Below are 22,750 nucleotides of genomic sequence, written 5' to 3' on the forward strand. Positions count from 1 at the left end.
ATACTTGATTTTTAATTAAGATTTCTTCTCTATGGCTTCCGACAAGTGACTGACAGTGGTTTGGAAGCAGACTCCATATTTAGGCCTCCACTCTGTCCTCAGTTAACACCACATGGTACATTATAGCCTTGAGCAAGTGTTTATATATGTGAAGCATCTCCTTGTGTAACTCCAAACAAGTTAACCATGATAAGCTTGGAAGAGCAGTGTGATAACTCAAAGTCCAAAATCTTAAAACTGAAGACAGCAATGTAACAGTGGTCCACTTTATGCTTTGAATATAACCGTTGCTGCTCTGCCACTGCAATTTATTTTTACCTTTCTTCTTCATCCTAGGCAGAGTTATCTGTCCCTGAGTACACACCCACCATAGTAATCTGAAGTAATCCAGACTTTGGGGATGGCACCAGAAGACCTCAGAATTGACTATCTCCCAAATGAGCAAGTGAATTACAACTCCAACAGAGAACACGTGAACTGTTGCCTTTGAGTCACCTCTTTAAAAGCCCCCTGTTCCTGCTGATGGACACAATCACAACCTCTGGGACTGAAGTCCCCTATGTTTCTGCTTTGCTAGCAAAGCAATAAATCTTCTTTTTACTTTTTTCTCAAAACTGTGTTTTTGGTATTCGATTGGTACCAGGGACAAGGATAGAGCTTTACCAATAGCAACAGATATAAAAAAATTAAGATGCTCTATTTTAAATATTTAAATGCTCTATATATGAAATTAAAAAGTCAATTCCTTGAGCAAGATGCAAGTTAAAGGAATATAATCTTATGTTGAAAAAGAGCTTCTAATTCTCTTTGTGTTTTGTATATTGGATATACAAATTTCAATTTGTATAGTGTAATTCTTAACTGGGATATTTAAATTTCTTGATAAGGAGGTTTATTAAAGCATTGAAAATAATGTGAAAGTTCAATAGGAAAAGAATGTGAATGAACTACATATACTGTGCTATAGAATTTTTTACAGCCAAGTTAAAAAAAACGTGTTAGATCTACCTATGGAGTTGTGTCCATGACACACTGTGAAATAAAACAAATTTATAAAGAAATGTTTACAGTGCAAGGAAAAAATGAGAAAAGAAATTAATGTAATGTGATCTCAATTTTGTTTAAAGAATAAAAGTCCTATTTGTGAATGATAAATAAAACAAGGAGAATATGAATGAATTTCTTGTGCCTTTTATGCATTTTGACTTATAATCATGAACACATCTTTTGTAATATAAAAATATTAAAGATATTCACTGGTAAAAATTGTGAGTAAACAGAAAATCTAGTACAGTAAGGCTCTAACAAAATATTTTGACAGTTTAAGCCAACAACAGCACTTCTATAGGTGAAATTCTCTCCCTCCCTTCAATAGCCATCTTACTTGTGTGCTGATATTTTCCTATACAAAACTGGTTGTGAATGCTTTCAGTTTTATAAAGGTGATGCAAATATAGAGACGATTTTTTTTCTTCAGATGTTTTGTGACATTTGAAACCTATAATCCATAGAAATACAAGGGAACACTATTAAGAAAATTGAAGAGAGAATAATTTCCAGGCTCTTTTAATTTTCTGGGCTGAAAAAGGTAATCATGTGTATGCTTGCTAATGAAGGCAGCTGACTCACTAGCAACACTTCCTCTTTCCTTTCACAAGATTCACAGAGGAATCTGGATGAATTCTGTTTTGTCAAGGGTGGTTGCTCATGGGAGCTGGAACAATTGGACACTTGGTGATTTCACAGAAGTCCTGTCATTCCCACAGCAAGGTAATGTAATCTACATTGCCTAGGACACACTCCATCTGCATTAAAAACACAGGTTTCAGGATGCCTTAACAAAAGACCATTACATAGCCATTACTATGCATATGCCAACCTCTTTGCAGTCCCTGAAACATGTTAAACACAGCATCAGCACAGGTGAAGAGGACAAGAATGTTCAAGCTCAACAAAGTACTGGAGATACACATATCCATGTAGGTGGATATGGACAAGGATATCAGATCACTAGTCAGCTCCCAGTGGGCTCAGAAAAAGAGTATGTCAGTATGTTGCAAGCATAACTATAACAAATGGAAGTTTTTGCAGTCTCCCAATTGAGGCAACCCATTTCCATAGCTCATATACATGCTTTCCTCTAATGTCCTTACTTGAAGCCAAGACTGCGAAGAGGCAAGCCTACATGACTACATTCATTTCTCATCTCATCTCCCACAGTGAAATCACTAACTGTAGTAGGACATCAAATAAACTTCTTACCTACTAAATTTGTTCTCTAGCAGGCTATTTTTAAAAAGAAAAAAAATTGGAATAACAAAAAGGAAAAAAAGAAGAAACATGTATTTGTGGAAAGTCAGTGCTTTTCTTGGTCAAAGACAGAGAAAGATAAGCAGACAATGGTCTCAGATGATAACTAGAGGACTGATGGTATAGCTTAGTGGTAAAACCCAGGCTTAGCATGTTCAAGGCTCTGCGTTCAATCAATTCAATCCACAGCATCAAAAAAGGGAGGGAGGGAGGGAGGGAGGGAGGGAGAGAGAGGGAGAGAGAGAGAGAGAGAGAGAGAGAGAGAGAGAGAGAGAGAGAGAAAGAGGGAGGGAGGGAGGGAATGAAGGAGAGAAGAAAATCAGATGCCTATCTGTAGCTCTTCAGCTCTTAATATCTTAACACCTTATGCTGGATGTGTTCTCTGCCTAAGGATCATAATTTTGTATGATTTTGTGTTTCAGAATATCTACAACTCTTCTAAACACAGTGAAAGGACTAGAACAGTTGCATCTTTATGTGTCAACATAATCAGATGTATTTATCCATCTAGTTAACGTTGATGGAAATCCTAATAAATTATTAAGTGCAGAGTCCTATGCTTGGCCCACAAATTACAAAGAAGAACCCACCATCCAGTAAGATGAAATTTAATCTGTTCTTTCCAGTTACTTTTCTTGACCTGCAATTCCAATTCCCAGTCTTTAGAAATAAGTAAAATGTCCACTCCTAAAATGTGAATCTTTAACATATATCCAATTCAACTAAATAGCAGGACCATTTTAGGCTAAACAGAGATCATAATAAATATACATGTGCATAAAAATATTATTTTTAATTTAGAGACATAGCTCTTTAAGATTTCTCAACATATAGTATTTCTGAGCTTCTACTATAAGCCAAAGGAATTTTATATTTTGTTTGCTAATACACATATCTTTTTTATGCTTAGGTTCTTGCTCAATATTTGCATAGGCAGATTCTCAGCATACAATGGTGGTAGCATTGAAGTAATTTTCCCACAGATAATTTTTGACCACTTAGACATATAAAATTCAAAATGCAAGATCAAATTGGTTTTCTTGTATTCTTCCAGAGGAAGCATTACTCAAATGTGAATACATTTCCAGCACAAAGATACTCAGATGAGGATGAGAGCACTTAGGATAATTATATGGACTTATAAGTATTAGGAGAAAGAAAAGTAACTGCAATATAACATGTAGCCCCCTTGTTTAGTGTGGTGGTGGCAGTGGGGAATCACTTTTAACTCATCACCCTATATATACTCTATATATACTCTCCATCAAGAATTTCAGGGAGATGTTTGCTATTCAATTTCCTCCAACCCCTTCAGCTTCCCAAAGAATCATTAACTTCTTACTGTAGGATTTCAAATTTGAAAGGTTCAACCTTCCAGAGGCAGATGCTTACTTAAGCAATGAATGCATCAATATAATATAGCCAGTTGATTTCAAATAGTTCTTCCTAAATTCAGGCAGTACTCTTTCTGCTATGACCATTATTCCTTCTGTTCCTTTTCATAATAAAAGAAAACATTTACCCAGAGGGAAATAATGAAATTCACTGTACATCAACATGTTTTCCCAAAATCCAAACAGATTTCCTTTTAAATAAACATCTGTTTTCTCCCTCCATTATAAGGGTTTGAATCCAGAGACTTGCACATTTAAGACATGATCCTTAATGGGGTTGGTGTATGCATGTGTGTGCATATCTCTATGTGTGCTATATGTGGTGGGTGGTCACCAGAACAGACAGTGATATTTTCACTTCTCTTTTAGGTTAGTGCAATTCTAAGTGGTTGTAAACCACAGCAGAGCATTCCTCTTGTGTTACATACTTAGGGCCTTTCACCTCTCACTTTTTTATTTCCCTTTTCAAAGTCATCCAAAATGAGAGGACTTAGCATAGATTATAAGGAACCAAACTCATTCTTTTTTTCCCACCTTACCTCAAACCCTGCCTATGCTTCTTCATTTTTCATTTATTTCTCATTGTTAATTTCTATTTAATGACTCAAATGTTGGTTGTGTTCTTTTTTATTAAGGTACGAGAGCTTGCTGTAAGAAGTATCTGGGTTTAATTAAAAATACTTAATTTAACACAAATTCTGCCAAAACACCACACTAGTTACCTTGGAATCTGGCACAGTGAGTCAGAGAATTCACATGCCTTAACTGGATCTGTGAAGGATACACACAAGGCAGCTTCACCACATGTACAGAGAAGGGAGTGATTCATTCCAAAATAGATATTTGGAACTGGGCTTCATGGGGAATATGGCATTTGAGTGGGTCTCAGATCATGAATAAGCAAATTTCAGTGAGAAGCTGCCCTCAGACTATCCATCACTTATCTTTTTCCAACTGCTTCTGTACGTGAAATGTTTCTAGATTTCAAAAGAGGTACAAAGCCACTTTAAGAACAATAAAAAAAAGCTCCAGAACTGAGTTTGTACATGTGGGAAAAAACACAGTTTTGAAGTTCCTGTATTCTTCCTTTCTTGTACAAATGAAACCTGTCTGTATGAAGCCTAAGAAGTTGGTTCCCTTTCTAATGGGAGAGGTGATTTTAAAATGTCAAATGATTGTTGATGATATCAGTAGAAAGGAGAGAAGGGGAAGTTAACTCTGACCAACATGATCACAGTAGAAAAGGCTTTGCTACTTTTTTTTTTATGATAGGAACATAGTTGTTTCAAAAGTCAATAAATAAACGTTGAATGAATAACTGATACCTACTAATTTTATTATTAATATTCATAGTAATGACTGAAAGGCACCAAAGAATAAAATAATCATTATGATTTATATGTGAGATGTCCTCAACAGCTCCTATATTAATGCATGAATATTCCTATATTAATGCATGAATATTCTGAGCTGAAGTCATTAGAATGTGGGAGTTATAATCTAATCAGTCCATCCTAGTTTGAATTCACTTGGGGTGGTGAGATGGGGCATGGCTGAAGGAGAAGGGTCACTTAGGGCATTCGCTGGTAGGGTTCATTTTTCCTGTGTCCTCTTCTCCTTTCTCTTTCTGCTTTTTTGCTGAGAGCCATAGCCAAGTAGGAATGATGCCACACATGTACACAGAAACCACTGCAGTCATGATTCTACAGTGCCCAGCTACTGCATATTTCTGCAGGAATGCAGGATGCTCAAGTTAAGGGGTTATGGAGATTCCCCCCAATATTTCTAAGGAAGGCCTGAGAAGCCAGGGTTGCAATGTCTGGGGGCTGGCCTTGACAGCTGTGAAGGTGAAGCCAAAGCTAGAATGGGACCCCAGGGAATAATAGATACCAATAATGTGGACTGTTTGCTGAGGAAGCAGGTGGCTGCAGAAAAAGCCAGGCTAAAAGAGAAGTCACGTGGGCTGCAGCCAATAAGGCCAAAGGGGTAGGACTGCACAAGTCCCTTGACATATCATGCTACTATGTAGCACATCATGCTACTATGTGAACTAGATATTTGTTATGGTTTAAAAATGAGGTATACCCCAAAAGCTCATGTGTGAGACAATGCAGGAAATTTCAGAAGTGAACTGATTGGGTTATAAGAGCCTTAACCTGATCAGTGCTTTAATCCCCTGATAAGAATTAACTGGGTGGTAACTGTGGGTAGGTAGCGTGTGACTGGAGGAGATGGGTGAATGAGGTCATGACTTAGAGGTTTATATTCTGTCTGTGGTGAAGAGTTCTGTTTCCCTCTCTCCCCTCTCCTCTCTCCTTCCTGGTAAGATGTCCTGAACTGTTTCCTCTGCCACACTCATCTACCATGATGTAGTACCTCACCCCAGGGTCCAGAGCAATGAAGCTGGCTGATTAGGGACTGAAACTTAAAACCATACAAAATAAACTTTTCTTTTGGTCACAGTGGCAAAAATAAAACAAAACAAAACAAAACAAAAAACCTGACTAAAACAATGTTGTACATAGAATTAAGGAATCTGTTTGCCTGGCTAAGACTTTGATCTTATTTTGGTCCCATCCCTTATTTCCATGCCCTTTTTCCTCCATTTTGGAATGGAAATGTTTACTGGGTACCATTGTATATTGGATATGTGTAACTTGAGTTTGATTTTAATAGGGATTTAGAGCCAAGAGTTAGCTTGAGTCTCAGATGAAACTTTGGACTTGGACTTTTCAGCTGTGTTGGAATTGGTAAGACTATGGATACTCTTGAAAATGAACTAAATGCATTTTGCATTTTGAGATAGACATGAGATTTTGGGGGCCAAGGGAAGAATACTATAGTTTGGGTATGAGGCATTCCTCAAAAGCTCCTATGTTAATGCAGAAATGTTTAGAGGTGAAATGATTAGATTGTGAGAGTTATAGACTAATTGGTCCACACTAACTTGGTGGTAACTGTAGGCAGACAAGGAATGACCAATGGACCAAAGGAGGTAAGTCACTTGGGCCATGCCTTGTAATGGTTCATCTTCCCTCTGCCTCCATCTTCCATCTTCTCTCTGTCTCCGTCTTTCTCTCTGCTTTCCAACTTCCATGAATTGAGCAGTGCTCCTCTACCATGCTGTTCTGCCATGATGTTCCATCTCATCTTAGGCCTAGAGCAATTGAGTTGGCCCACTGTGGATTAAACTGCTGAAACCATGAGCCCAGATAAACCTTTCTTTTTCTAAGTTGTCTTTGCCAGATATTTTGGTCACAGTGATGAAAAGCTGACTCAGAAAATATTTAAGACCAAAAGTCCAATTATAATATTAAAATGGATTTGATTAAACTAATATTAAAATAGTTTTGGAGGCAGGCTGTAGATTAGTAGCAAACACAATGTCTTCCAAGTGTGGGTAACAAGTATATGTTGCCATTGGCAAAGCAGTAGTCAATGAAAAAACTCACAGCACCAGCTCTTATGCCATCCAAGCATCTGATGTTATACCATTTTGACACAGGTCATCTCTGGAAGGGATTCATGAACACTAAACTGAACAACTTGACAACCTGAAGTAAATACCGCAATTAACCAGCTTTCCTTTGGACATATATACAATCCTTTGACACTCTAATAGGCCAGCTCCCTTAGTTATGAGATTCCCTTTTACCATTTTTATTCTCAATAAGGGGAGAAATTAAGCCCTTTATCTTCTAAACTGATTTTCTTTGCCTATGATTATTTTTAGAGTGATACATCTATGATTAAAAAAAATTGTAGGGTTGGGCTAAGGTTGTGGCTCAATGGTAGAGTGCTTGCCTAGCATATGTTAGGCACTGGGTTTGATTCCCAGCATCATATAAAAATATTAAATAAAGGTATTTTGTCCATCTAAAACTAAAAATTAATTTTTAAAAAATTGTAGGTTAATTGATCTTTCGATTTAAATATAATTCAAGTTATTTAAGAAATTGTACAACTTGTTTGTACATATATCTGTCTTTGAAAGGAAAATACTTTGTGATACAAAATAACAGAACTATTTTTAATAACACACCAAAATTTATATATGTATATTTATCATATTCATCAAATAGATTACTTCAAGAAGCTACAAATTTATTCCTCAAACTACTTTTCTGAGTCTATCAGTACAATACCATTACAGTTTATAGTAAACTATTTAATCAAAAACTTATGTCACTTGGTCACACATCTCTTTGTACTAAGAATGGCACCAAGTTATTTTCATAGCTTCCTTAAGTAATTCAGATTCACCCTTATTCAAAAGAACTATTTCAAATGTAGACATCAAGGTAGAGCATTAATAGTATTATTAAATATTATTAATATTTAATAATAATAGTATTACTTAGCCACATTAGCACATATTATTTTAAGTAATAACCACCCTTAAATTAGTCCTCTTGCTTCTTAATCAGTCCATTAGGAGAAATGTCAAAGTTTGGCTGCCTAGAAGTGAACATTCCTGTAGTTAAATCCTTCATTGCCTCCCAATGAACTCTTGACTTCATGCAAAACATCTAATTTCTCTGTTAATTGACTTTCTACATTTATCAAAAGTGGGATTAATATTACTTATCTTACTGCCTTGAATCCAAGCAAACTAATGGCAATAAATGACTTGGATAATAACTACACAAATTAAATTTGTTTAGATATTAGTCATATTAGTTTATAGGCACTATAATACAGTACCATTATGAACATCAATTATCCTGTTAACCCACAATTTTCATGTGGTTCTAGAGATGGCCCCTGATGTTATGGGCTGTAAAGCAAAAAAGATTACTTTGAGACATTTCCAAAAACTTGGTGTTAATTAAAAAAGACATTAAAAGTAATTTATAATCTGCCCTCACCCAAACATACATGTATTCTCTTCCTCAAACTTGGCTATCTTTCTGTAACATAAGAATCAGATAAGCAATCTATCAAAGAAAACCACATCACCTTTATACTATCTCTGGGGGAGTTTCTCCCTAAAGGTAATATTTACACATACTTTGAGTAATAAATTATGTTTCAGTATTCTCTGCAACAGTTAAAATAGGATTGAGTGCTCAATTTCTTCAGGATACTTGAAAAGCAATTCTGACTAAAATTATAATGGCATAATGTTGCTGGTGGGGAAGGGTCATAAAATTAATATGTGAGAAAGCCCTGCTTTCTCAATAAGGCTTGTCTTGATTACCCCATTTAAAATTGTATGTCCTCTATTGAGCTCCTGAGCTCCTGATCCCCACTTTACCTTGGTCTACTTTCCCCTAATATTTGTTAGCTTCTAACACATATCCTGATTATTTACAGTTGCATTTATTGCTTATTTTCTGTCTTCCATCACTGAAATTCAAGCACCATAAAGCAGAAGTTTTTGTAGGTTGTTTCACTGATGTCTTCATTGCACTAAAAACCATGGCTGGATCACATTGGTCATACAGCCACATATATACACACAGCATGTGATCCTGCAATCTGTACATGTGGAAAAATGAGAATTCATACCCCATTTGAATCAAGTGTATGATATGTCAAGATCATTGTATTGTCATGAGCAACTAATTAAAAAAAACATGGCTGGCACTTAATAAGTACCCCTATATATGTTTGTTTATTGAATGAAAGAATTATTTTTCCATTTTTTCTTTCTTGAAATTTTTTTTTGCATATGACATTTATATATGTTCATTGTTGGAAAAAATGACAATTCTGAAAAGCATAGAAAAGAAAAAACAAAATGCCTCATATCTCATTGGCCAATGATAGCACTGTTGCAATTCTAGTACATATGCTTCCAGAATTTTTTCAGGGCTCACATGCACAAGCATATAATATATACATTTCTGCATATTATTTGGTTAGAAGTTATATTGTATTATTTGATAAAATTTTATTATATCTTAGAAACACAATCTCTAAAAATAAAATCTTTTTAAGGCCCACATAATGCTAAATTTCTAATCAAAGTTTTAAAATGAGAAATTTTATTGGAAGTTAATATTTTAGAGCACATACCAACTATGTCAATTAAATACAGTCAAAAATAGTGAAACACAATGGCAAATGTAAGGGCCACAACTGAGGACTGAAATCATTCATAGATCTTTCCTTAATTATACCAAATAAAGGAAGTTGACTTATAGATAATATGCTTTTTAAAATTTACACAATTTTAAAGTTTCAGTAATGTCTCTACATCATAAATTTAAAGAAAAATTATTTGGGATGTCTTCTAGTACCTCTTTGAATGAATATAACTTTCATCTCCCTTTTTCCTTCCAACTGAGAAAAACAGAAAACGATTTGAGTGTTTTCAAGCTCTGATTTGTTTTCTAAGTCCTCTCTGGTATTTTATTTTTTCTTTATAGGAGAAGAAATCATTTTAGTGTTTCATCAAGCAAAAAATTTAATCAAAATCACAGTAGCAAAAATTTAAGAGTTGTTTTGAGGATTTTCTGGGTCATAGAGCCAAAAAAAGGAAAAAAATAAACTCCCAAATAGTAAACTACTTATACTGAAAAATCATCCTATCAAAATATTTTTATTCATCAAATTATGTATTTTTGCATTAACCTGCAATTAAGATAATAGAAGCAAAATTATTTTAGTGGAGGTATTTTATTTGAACAAAAATCTTTAATAAAAATATAATCTCTTATTGTTTCTTTAGTATTATATAAATGCAACACAAAAAAGGAGTTCATGAAAAATTTTGTCTAAAATATATTTTAAAACATTAAGAAGGGCTGGGGACGTGGCTCAAGCGGTAGCACGCTCGCCTGGTATGTGTGCGGCCCAGGTTCGATCCTCAGCACCACATACCAACAAAGATGTTGTGTCCACCGAGAACTAAAAAATAAATATTAAAAATTCTCTCTCTCTCTCTCCTCTCTCACTCTGTCTTTAAAAAAATAAAATAAAACATTAAGAAAACATTAAAATGAAAAAAGAAGTTCAAAACTAGTATGTATATATTAATTTAAAAAATATATATCGAATAAACATTGTAAGGAAAATACACTGAAAACATTAATAGTTCTTTTTGGGTGGTCTTCTATATAAATGATTCTACTTTCCTCTTTAAGTTTTATTGTTTTCTAAATTTTATATAATGAAGATTTTTATAATGTGAAAAATCACAGCATTGTGTTGATCAACACTGTTTTAAAGTAATTTGAGAATTCTCTCATCCTGTGCTGTGGGGTAGTCATTAACATCTACATTTTAAAGATGAGGATGATAGAAATGACATGGCTTGGTTAAACCTAGCTAGAAAGGGACAGGGCATGACCAGAACCCATTCTATCCTCATTCATTCCTTCCTCAGTTACACTTCACCAAATATTTATTGAGCAAAGACTGAGTCTTCATTTAACCATTTATTCTTAAACCTCTATTATATCCTTTATTTGATGTAATATTCTGTGGAAATAGTAAGAAAAAGACAAAACATTGTGATAGAAGCATAATATCTCATCCCCATTCTGAAAGTATGTGTGAGTTAATTGTAAAAATGAATACATGCAGCAATGGTTTCTTCACCAATGGGGTGAATAGGAAGCAATAATGAACACTGGTATCTTGAACCACATGGCATTCCCAACCATGTCCTGAGGGTACTTGGTCAGTTTTAATTAACTAGTCTTGGCTAACTAGTTCTTAGATATGGCAAAAGCTACTTGAGACAACTGCTAATTGCTGGGGATCTTGAATGAAGCCTGTTTGACACTGTGCGGTCTTTGTAAACCATTTTCTTCTCTTTCCATACTACAAAGTTTTTATCTCTAAGATGAAAATTGTTTATAACTATACCTTGGCAAGCTGTGTTATTAGGTTCATCCTATGTTTGGAAGATGGGGTCTGCACCTAAGAACAGCAAAAAATGTACCTCAAGCAGACAGCACATCAGACCTGCTTAGCAAAATTCAGGCTATGCTCTCTTGTCACTGTGTCTAGTCTGGTAACTACCACTGGATGTTTGGGACAGTTATGCAAACATCATGTAAAACTGCGTACCTATGAAACAGGCCCAAGGATAACTCTTTGCAAGGTTTGTGAAAAGGAAGAAAGCTACCAACTTGTGGAGAATTAAGCATGGCATCCAGGTTGCCATTCCTTTTTCATGCAAGGGTAGTGACCTTGCTGGTCTCTTGTGCTACTCCTTCACTTGATTTCATCTCTCAAACTCTCCTGACCCCCAGTGGCATCAAGGTGCACAATTCATGGAGCAGGTACCGATGTGATAAAAAAAAAGAACTGGGAGGAGGAAGAATATTTGGTACTCAACTGATCAATTGCTACTTGAATATGAACCTCAAACCAATGTGCCTGGGCTCAGCATGACTGCCTGCTAGCACACCAAAAAGCTAGTTTTGCAATCATGGACCTAGTCATGAAGATTTTTATAATGTGAAAAATCACAGCATCCAATCCACAGACAAATGACTTTGTTGGATGGGAGCCTCAACCCCAGGGGGATGGACTGGCAATTCCTGCAGAGGCAGCACTTACAAGGGAAGCACCAAAATCCTAAACATTTCCCCATAATCACTCCAAAGGACTGTACCACAAGTGATTGTACAAAGACAGAAATGGAAATCTGCAAATTCTCCTGGATAGAAACCTTAAATGTTCTCAAGGAATTTGTGCAGAGAATAAAGAAAAGAATATTCATAAGACAGAAAAAGTGGGAATCTGGTTGAGAGTAGTTTGATCCAAGTTTGAGTTGTAGACCTAGAATTCTTCCCATGAACCATGTCCATCTAGCAATGAAGAACATAACCCATGGTGTTAGAGGAACACATGCATGGCACCTTTATAGCACTTTGTGAAGGGGTTAATTCAAACTCCAGTCCAGCATCTTTAAACCATGTAATCAACCATTATCATAGGGAAAGATCCTTGAATTTGATGATACTGATCTCAGGCTCTCTGAAGGAAGAAAATAATAAATATAATCAGCATAGAGAGGACCCTCCTCACCATTACCACTAAATTTATCCATGACCAGCAGTAACAACAGTAAAAATGAAAAAAGAAAGATGAAAAATCCAGATACAGAGAAAGGAAAACAACAAAAATGACCTAAACAAAGTTCCACAATTTGACCCAACTGAAATTAAAAACTTACCAAAAGATCTTATGTAGCCAATATAAAAGGGCACTGATTAGCATTTTTTTGTCTATATAACATTGCTTCTGAATTAATTTTAATATGTGCTGCTGATGATACTCACCTCATGCTCTCTGAATGAAGAAAATTATAAACATAATCAGGGTAGAGAGGACCCTTCCCATCATTACCACTAAATTTGTCCAGTGACCAGCAGTAACAACAGTAAAAATGAAAAAAAATCACAAAAAGCACATGGGTCATTATGTTGCCCACAGGAAAAGGCCTTGCCTCTTTGTAAGAGTATCTTGGTAAACTGAGGACTATTCCATCCCTGACACTGTCAAAAAACAAACAGTCATTGACTCTCTCAGAATCCACAAGGTCAAGTCAAGTCCAAAATATTTTAATTCCTTTTGGGTTCTAGAGGCAACATATTCATTTGCAAATTTTAATCTAGTTAATGCAATTACTGACAAATTGTCCCATCTCATAGAATCCCTCCAAGCAAACACAGAATCGTCCAAATTGCTAGCAATGAACACTCCAGTTAGCACCCTTGGAGGTTTCAGCAACTTCAGCTCATGCCTCCTGGAGGTCTATGATGATCTATGATGGTCATAAGTTCCCATGAGCTTCTGCTGCAAAAAATATGTCTTTCCTATCTTTGCATTATACGCCATTAAAGTGACAATTTCTGGATTCATATTGGGGCTTTTCTGAGAATAAAAAATCTCACAGACCTTGAGTAACAATGATACTCATTATGCTTTGAGTCAGTGAGGCAGCACCCAGATGAGCTTGGCATGGTTACTGAGATTACCTTCCTACAAATTGGAGGCAAACCTGGTTCTTTTTACATATTTTATCTGCAGGAGGTGATATACTCAGTCTTTTGCCATAAAGCATGATGCTGAAGGAAGTCCTTGATTACCTGAGGAGTCCCTTGGAATCAACTGAATGAAAAGCAGTGGTGATCATTTCCACCACCACATACAAAGGAGCTCAGTGGGGCCTGCCAATTTGCATCCCTTAGCCAGGATATCTCTTAATAAGGAGAAAACCCAATGGTTGGCACAATTGGCTCTCTTCACACATTCATCTTTGCACTGGATTTGTTGTCCAGTTGGCCTCATCTATACATTTTCACAAACTCTTAGGCTATTAAGAACACGGGAATCTCTTTCTTCACAGACACTCAAAACATAAATCAAGTTAACAGATTGTTAAGCCAACAACTCAAGACCTCATCAGAATATGCCATCCCTTTTAGAGTTATTGACACTAATGATAGTGACCAGGGTACTCATTTCACTTCATACAATACACAATGCTGGTATCTTGAAGCAGGCGTTAGATAGAAATTTAACCTCCTCTTTAGGACACAGGTAATCAGCCCCAGGGGGTGGCCTATTTGAGAAAAATGATGCTTTTTAAAGAACTCCTCTCTAAACCACACAGTGGGAATCATTCCCCTTCCCCTTGAGTGTCACTATGGTCACAGGCATTGATTAGCGTACCTTAGGATACCTACTCTATACATGTCTCTAAATTGCATTTACTGGCTTTACTTGCAGACATTTCTAAAGTTTATGTTTTTGATTGCCAGCTCAAGAGGTTTTCTTTCTCCTTCCTGGTCCACTAGCTACTTTGCTTACTTATAGTAATACCTTTGCTAATCCCTAGAAGTCCCAGTTATTATCAAGATTTAAACTGACATCAACAATCAAGGGGTCAAAAATTAAAGCTTGACATATGCTAAAATGATCTCAAAAAGTCTCTCACAAGTATCCTTCCCCATAGATAAGGTTCCCAAGTCAAACAGCCCTCCTTATCAAAGGAAGCAGGCACAGTTTCTGCTCATTATTGAGTAGCAGTTTTAGTTCTGCTGCCTACAAAATTATTTAAACAAGTCAATCACATCCCTTCCTCAGTAATTAGGACACCTCTCCCTTTCAGCATTACCCATAAATCAAAAACATTCCTATATATCAGTGATGAATCCACTGAAAAAGAAATTAGAAAAACTATCCCATTCACAATAGCCTCAAAAAAAATACATGGGAATCAATTTAACAAAAAGATAAAAGACCTCTACAATATAAACTATAGAATACTAAAGTAAGAAATCCAAGAAGCCCTTAGAAAGATGGAAACATCTCCCATGTTCTTGGATAGGCAGAATTAATATTGTCAAAATGGCCATGTTACCAGAAGCATTATACAGATTTAATGCAATTCCTATTAAAATCCCAATGACATTCTTTATGGAACTAAAAAAAGCAATCATGAAATTCATTTGGAAAAATAAGAGACCCAGAGTAGCCAAAGAAATCCTTCACAAGAAGAGTGAAGCAGGAGGCATCCAATACCAAACCTTAAGTTATACTACATAGCCATAGTAACAAAAATGGCATGCTATTAGCACATAAATATATATATATATATATATATATATATATATATATATATATATATATATACCAATGGAACAGAATAGAAGACACAGAGACAAACCCACATAAATACAGTTATCTCATCCTAGACAAAGATGCCAAAAGCATTCTCTGGAGAAAAGCTAGCTTCTTCAACAAATGGTGCAAGGAAAACTGGAAATCTATAGGTAACAAAATGATCTTATACCCCTATCTCTCACCCTCCACTAAACTCAACTCAAAGTGAATCAAGAACTTAGGGACTAGAAAAGATATCCTGTGCCTAATAGAAGAAAAAGTAGGCATTTTGTTTAGGAGCTGACTTTCTTAACAAGACTCCTAAAATGCAAGAAGTAAAACCAAGAATCAATAAATAGGATGAATTCAAACCAAAAACTTCTTCTGAGCAAAGGAAACAATAATGAGGAGAGAGCCTACAGAATGGGAGAAAATCTTGCCACCTGCACCTCAGAGCATTAATCTCCAGGATATATAAAGAACACAAAATGTTTAACACCAAAATAATGAATAATTCCAATTAATAAATTAGCTAAGGAACTGAACAGACACTTTACAGAAGAAGAAATTCAGTCAATCAACATATATAAAAAAATTCAATATTTCTAACAATTAGAGGGATGCAAATCAAAACTACACTGAGATTTCATCTCATTCCAGTCAGAATGGCAACTATCAAGAATACAAACAACAATAAATGTTGGTGAGGATATATGGGAAAAGGTACACTCATACATTGCTGGTAGGACTGCAAATTGGTGCAACCATTCTGGAAAGCAGTATGGAGATTCCTCAGAAAACTTGGAATGGAACCAGCATTTGACCCAACTATCCTACTCCTATGTTTTTACCCAAAGAACTTAAAATCAGCATATTACTGTGATGCAAGCACATCAATGTTGAAAGCAGCTCAACTCACAATAGCTAAACTATGGAACTTACCTAGGCGCCCTTCAACAGATGAATGGATAAAGAAACTGTAGTAGATATACACAATGCAAAATTACTCCAACATAAAGAAGAATGAAATTATGGCATACGCTGGTAAATAGATGGAGCTGGAGAATATCATGCTAAGCAAAATAATCCAATTCCAAAAAACCAAAGTCTGAATGTCTTCTCTAATATGGTTGCTAATTCACAATGGTGGGGGGCTAGGGAAGAATTGAGGTACTCTAGATTTGGTGGGGTGGGGGAGGAAGAGGAGGGAGTATGGCATCAAGAAGGATAATAGAATGAATTGAGTATTATTACCATATGTGCATATATGACTACACAACCAGTGTAATTCTACATCATGTACAACCAGAAAAAATGAGTAGTTATACTCCACTTATGTATGATGTGTCAAAACGCATTCTACTGTCATGTATAATTAATTAGAACAAAATTTTTAGAAAGTAGTCTTCTCTACACATTGATTTGCTAACCCCAGTTAACTTTCTTTTGCTATCCCCTTCCTGCTCACCCACTCAGAGAGAGTCCCTGAGACTTTTTTCAAGACTCAGACAATGGCTGGCTTCTCAACATATCTTGACTTCTCCCACTAGCTAAGAAATGATTCGTGTTCCTTCCAGAAACATGAAAACTGTTTGTCATCACATACCTTTTTCTCACTCTAATCCTTGTTTTCAGTTCCCCAATCTCAGCTTTTCTTTTAAAAAGTCAGACTGTTGTCAAAAATAATGTTTCAAGATTGTGCCTATTTGTTTGCATTTTAAATAGAATTAGAAACTTAGAAGATCATTTGTTCCAGATTATTTATACCATTTGTCAGTGAACAGTGTCTATAAAAAGCAATCAGAAAGTGCAAAGGAGTAAAGAAATTTTTAATTTGATAATTAAAAATATTATCAGCCATAAAAATTTAAACAGCCACTCTTTTTTTTTTTTGGTGTTATTGGGGATTCAACGTAGGGGTGCTCTACCACTGAGCTACATCTTTAGCCTTTTTTATATCTTATTTTGAGATAGGGTCTCACTAAATTGCTGAGGCTGACCTCACACTTGAGATCCTCCTGACTCCTCCTCCCAAGTAGCTGGGTTTAGAGGTTTGTGCTACCACACTCAACTATAATTGAGCCATTAGCTAGGCAGTTGCATTATATACATTTGTAAGTTATACATTTATTTATTACATTGTTTTATTTATCATTATAACAAAAGTCAGTGTGTGTGAGAGAAACAAAATCGAGTTTTCCAGATGGTTAGAAAATTTGCTTAAGTTAGGATTTAAGCCTGTTATGCATAATTTTGACACATGAACTTTTTTAATTAGTGTGTTAAATTTATTTATTTATTATTTTATGAGTTTTAATTAGTTACACATGACAGTACAATGACCTTGACAATTATTTCATTATGTTACCTCCCTTCGAGAGACCTCATAAGCTTAGAAGGGATTAAAATACAATAGAAATGCCTCCAGTTCTAAACAAGCCACCAATAACTCACCTAGTTCAGCCATTTGCCATATGCACAAATCACTTCAAAAAAATGTTCTCTCTCCTTTTCTTTGAACTACATATTCTCCATAGAGTTTTAAATTCAAAATGTTATTTGTGCAATTCCTCTGATGTGAAAACTTTTATTCATTTTTTTAGATTTTAAAAATGTAGGTCATGTGATTTAAATAATATGCATAATTTTGAATGAATTTTTGGTCTCTATATCTCTTATTAACTATTATATAATCCCTATATTAATACATGCATGCATTCAGATACCTTAAAATTCTTTCATGGAATAAAATGGAAGCAAACTCCTACTACTGATGATATAACCTTATCTATTACTTAATTATTATGTTATTTTTAGGTGTGTTAGTTTTACCAGCTACTTATCTAACATGTCACAATAATTGGCAGAACTCACTAATTATTGTAAAAGACCAATGATTCTAAGGTTTTCTAAAGTTTAATTTTGGACTGCTTTTTGGTATATTTCACCTTTCAGTTTTTTGTTAAAATGTGAAAACAAATTTCTATTTTAAGGAAAGAGATTTTCTGGTTACAAAGAAAAGAAGCCATCAAAAAACACAGCAAAGGAAAAGACACTATTATATTCCCTGGGGTAACTGACAGGTGACTGCCTTCTACTTACCAGTCTTTTTAGTTATTTTTATACAGTAACACAAATCAATATGTAGCTTACTGGGAAATTCTGAACTTTCCCCTTGAAAGTTCTAATTAAGATTTGATGACCTTCTCTCAGCTATGCACATGGAGACCTGAATATCCTTTCAGCTCAGTAGCTGTCAAATGATCAGGTACTTTGCTCCATCCATCTGCTCTAACAATGACCTCTTTCAGTTTTTTTTATAACCTTTGGATATTTTCCCTTTATAGCTTTGCTAACATAATCATATTAAATCCTGACACCAGTAGTGTAAATTAATTCCTCTTCTTTCTTATGTGCCATTCCACTAAGAACCAGATTTTTCACCTTAACACTTGATTAAATTGTGGAAAAGGGAAGACAGGAAAAAAAAATGAGGACTCTGGGAAAATTTCATCTTGTCTGTGCCAGCCTGAAGACCGACAGAAGGAATTTAAAGCAAATATGCTCTTTCTAAATTTTTTAAAAAATACATTTAGGGGGTGGATAGATATAAATATAGGAGTCAAGAGAGAGAATAGATAGGTAAAAAGCTTACTTATTGAAAATTAATTCTGAGCCAGATGAACTAGCACAGTGTTTCACACAATTGTCTATTCACAAACCTCAGCTGGGAAATCTGTTATAAATACTAATTCCCAGTACCTTCCTAAATACAGCTTTGATTCAGTACATCTGACACCATATGTATCACAAACATCATAGGGACTATTTTAATAAGTTTGAGAGTAACTGAGTTGGAGAAAGATTAGGTCATAATCTCTTCCATATTTCTGAAATAATGCACCAGAAAAAAAATCTATAGATCATATTGCATTAGTGTCTAACATCATGTTATCATCCAAATTAACAGGTTATTTATTGTTTTTTTTAAGTAATCTTTTTTTTTTAAAGAGAGAGTGAGAGAGGAGAGACAGAGAGAGAGAGAATTTTTAATATTTATTTTTTAGTTCTCGGCGAACACAACATCTTTGTTGGTATGTGGTGCTGAGGATCGAACCCGGGCCGCACACATGCCAGGCGAGCGTGCTACCGCTTGAGCCACATCCCCAGACCTATTGTTTTTTTAATATAACAATGCATATACTAAGCTTTGGAGACATACCCATCCAATTTCAAACTTTATTAAATTTTTCTTATAATAAATTAAAAATTGAACAATATTGCAGAATTAACTATCTCTAGACTGCCTCTGTCAAGACATACAATGATGTTATCTCTGATAACCAATCCTTTCAACAATAAACCAGTTTAATATCATGTTCAATGAACAATTCTATGTGGGTGATTCATCTTCCCTGTGAAGACCATAACCTCCTTGGAGGCCAATCAAACCGACTCTAAGGGTGGACAGTGGGTAGTAGTGTCCGATGGATGCTTTCTAAATGAACATCACATCACAGTGACATTGTGCTATGCTTTTCATTTGCAAATTCTGCCTGTGCAGACAGGAAGATGCTGTTAGCAATTTGATAAAAGAACTTGGTTGGCATTTTAAGTACCACCACATTTATACTCTAGGCAGCATGTATGAACCAAGAAAAACCTTTCAAGCCATACTGCCATTCTGTTTCACATTAGATTTTTCACTGTTATCCTTTTATATTTGATTAAGGATACTGAAGAATTCTAGCATGGGAAAATTCCCCCAAATTCATTGGAATTAAAATAACTAAAAGAAAAAAAACCCCACAGAAAATCTACCTCCATAGTGATCTGCAAATTACTGTTCTTAACGATAATTCTCAACATCCTCCTAAGCAGGAAAAGATAGGGAGGAAAGGAAGCTTGGCTATATTAAAAAATGGTGGAAACTATTGCTCACCAAAAGTTGTTTGCCCTGAAGAGTTGCCCTGGATATTCTGAATGCTACTGACTAAAATCTCCACATCTCTCAAAAACATATAAAAAAATGGACCAAGGAAAAGGCACATTGAAGAAGATCTCATTGGATTCAACTAATGTTTTGGGGTGCATCACTTAGAGATGTTCACTTTCGGAATAAAAAATAAACAGAAGCAATCTTTGGAAATGTGGTTGGTATAAAACAACTTTTTGTGGTAAGTTAAGTACTGAGAATGAATATGTGAAAACAGGGAAAAGAGGCACTGTATGCTTATTTCGGAACCATTAGAGACAATCTCATTGCAACATTCTGATCAATTGCAATTATTATTCTTTCTCAGATTTTCCCAGACCAGCTGCCCTGTACCCCTTCATCATCTTCCTTCATCAAGCTTTTCTGGCTTGCCTTCCCAGCTCCTGGCTCCTCAAATATACTCTTCCTTGTCATTCTACCCAACCCAGCTTTTGGGGAATCATTCATTTATTCATCAATAGGGTTATGCTCTATATGTGGTTCACTTACAAGGGAAAACCCAAAGTCTTAAGCCATAATATCAAATCATCAATGGTGGCCTTTTCATAAATTAACTAAAGAAAAGGAGAGTTATCTTGGGAAAGGTGGTAGAAATAACTTTCTGAGTGATCAGTATTTTATCCTCTACCTGATTTTAAAGTTGGTCAAGGGATTAGAGTTAAACTTGTGTTCCCAGCACCATCAATTGTCTAATATTAGCAGATTTGTAATCTCTTTGACTCATTTTCCCTGATTCTTTTCATGTAAGTTTCCCTCAATAACCAAAATATCCTCTTATTTGTTTTTGCATTGTAGGCAGGGGAATATAGATTTGAGTTTTCTTTCCAGTAATTAAGTAGCTGCTACCTGTCATCTCATTGACTCCTCTTATCTTACACACAAACCTGCTTTAATAAAACCCACCTAAGCTTTCCAACCATTCATCAGAAACAGTGGGAAACTACAGAAGGAAGTAGTGATGAAAGCTTATTCTAATTCACTTCTAAGTATTTGAAAGTCACTTCATTTCCCTTTGAAAAGCTTTGGACTTCAAACTTAAAATCTTGGAATATCTTTTAGTTGGAAATATATTTTAGCTAAAATATATTATTTTATTTGCACCAAAAAGTGTGAATTTAACAACCAATCTAATTAGCATGAATATTTCTCTTGAAATGAAGTAAGTTCTTCTCCAAGTTACAGTGTCACCAGTAGATTGTCCCTGGGTCTTTCAGTCTCAGAGAAGTTGACCCTTAAATTACAAGCTACATTCTCCACCCTAGAGTACTGAAGTTTCAGGAGACCTGAAGCCTTGCACGTTGGGGTCTGGTGGACTGTGAAGATAATCATCCCTCACATGGCACAGAGAGAGGGGAACTTCTGGCATTTTCAGAAGCCTCTAGTGCAAGCTGTGGAACTAATGAGAAACAGTGTGATGTTCAAGGTGCTTGTTTTGTTGATGCACACTTGCACGTGTGGCTTTCTCCAGCACATCCTCTACAGAGCATGGAGAGAAAGCAAAGGTGCCTACCTTTAGTTGACTTGAATAGTCTCTATAATTTAAAGTATTGTTAATTGCCATGACCAACATTCAATACCTGATTCACAGTAGATTCTGCGGCAGAAGACATCATGTTTCTCTGATGTACTTGTAATCTAAGGTAAGCTATGCAAGTCATAGCAGAAATATCGAGTATTTCTTTTTCATTAGGCATTTGTTCAACTAAGGTCAAGTTTGATGGGCATTTTGCTGCTGTGTTTGTTCATGCTATAAATTCTTTTAAGCCTGAGATTCTTCTTTTCCTTAATTTCTTTCTAAAATTTGTCTCCTAAAATATCTTAGAAACATAAATTGGGTCATTCTTGTCTATATTTTTCATATACACAAAATAATTATTACTATAAATAGAACTTTTAGTTTTTTTAAAAGTGTAGTTTTTTGTACTACCTGTGTTTTTGCACAATTTCTTTCAGTGGTGACTTTGATTTCTTAAGTTAAGGGTAGTGATGTATCAATGTTTATAGCAGCACAATTCACAATAGCTAAGTTACAGAGCCAACATAGGTGCCATTTAACAGATGAATGGATAAAGAATATGTAGTATCCATGTACAGTGGAGTATTACTCAGCCATAAATAAGAATGGCTTTATGACATATGCTCGTAAATGGATGGATCAGGAGATGATCATGCTAAGTGAAATAAGCCAGTTTCCCCCAAAACAAAGGTCAAATGTTTTATCTAATAAATGGAAGCTAACCAACAATAAGGTGTTAGGGGATAGAAGTTCAGTAAACAAAGGGGAATGAAGGGAAAAGAGAGGATATGGGAAAAGGAAAAAAATGGAATGAACCTACCATAACTTTCTTATGTATATATAGGAATGTACCACAGTGAATCTCACCATCATGTACATCAACAAAAAATTAATTAAAAAAATAAGCACAGGTATATGGCAGCAAGATCAATAGCAGGAAAGAAGCAGGGTGAAGGGAGAGGG

Source organism: Urocitellus parryii, chromosome 8 (assembly GCF_045843805.1).
Source record: "Urocitellus parryii isolate mUroPar1 chromosome 8, mUroPar1.hap1, whole genome shotgun sequence".
Lineage (NCBI taxonomy): Eukaryota > Metazoa > Chordata > Mammalia > Rodentia > Sciuridae > Urocitellus > Urocitellus parryii.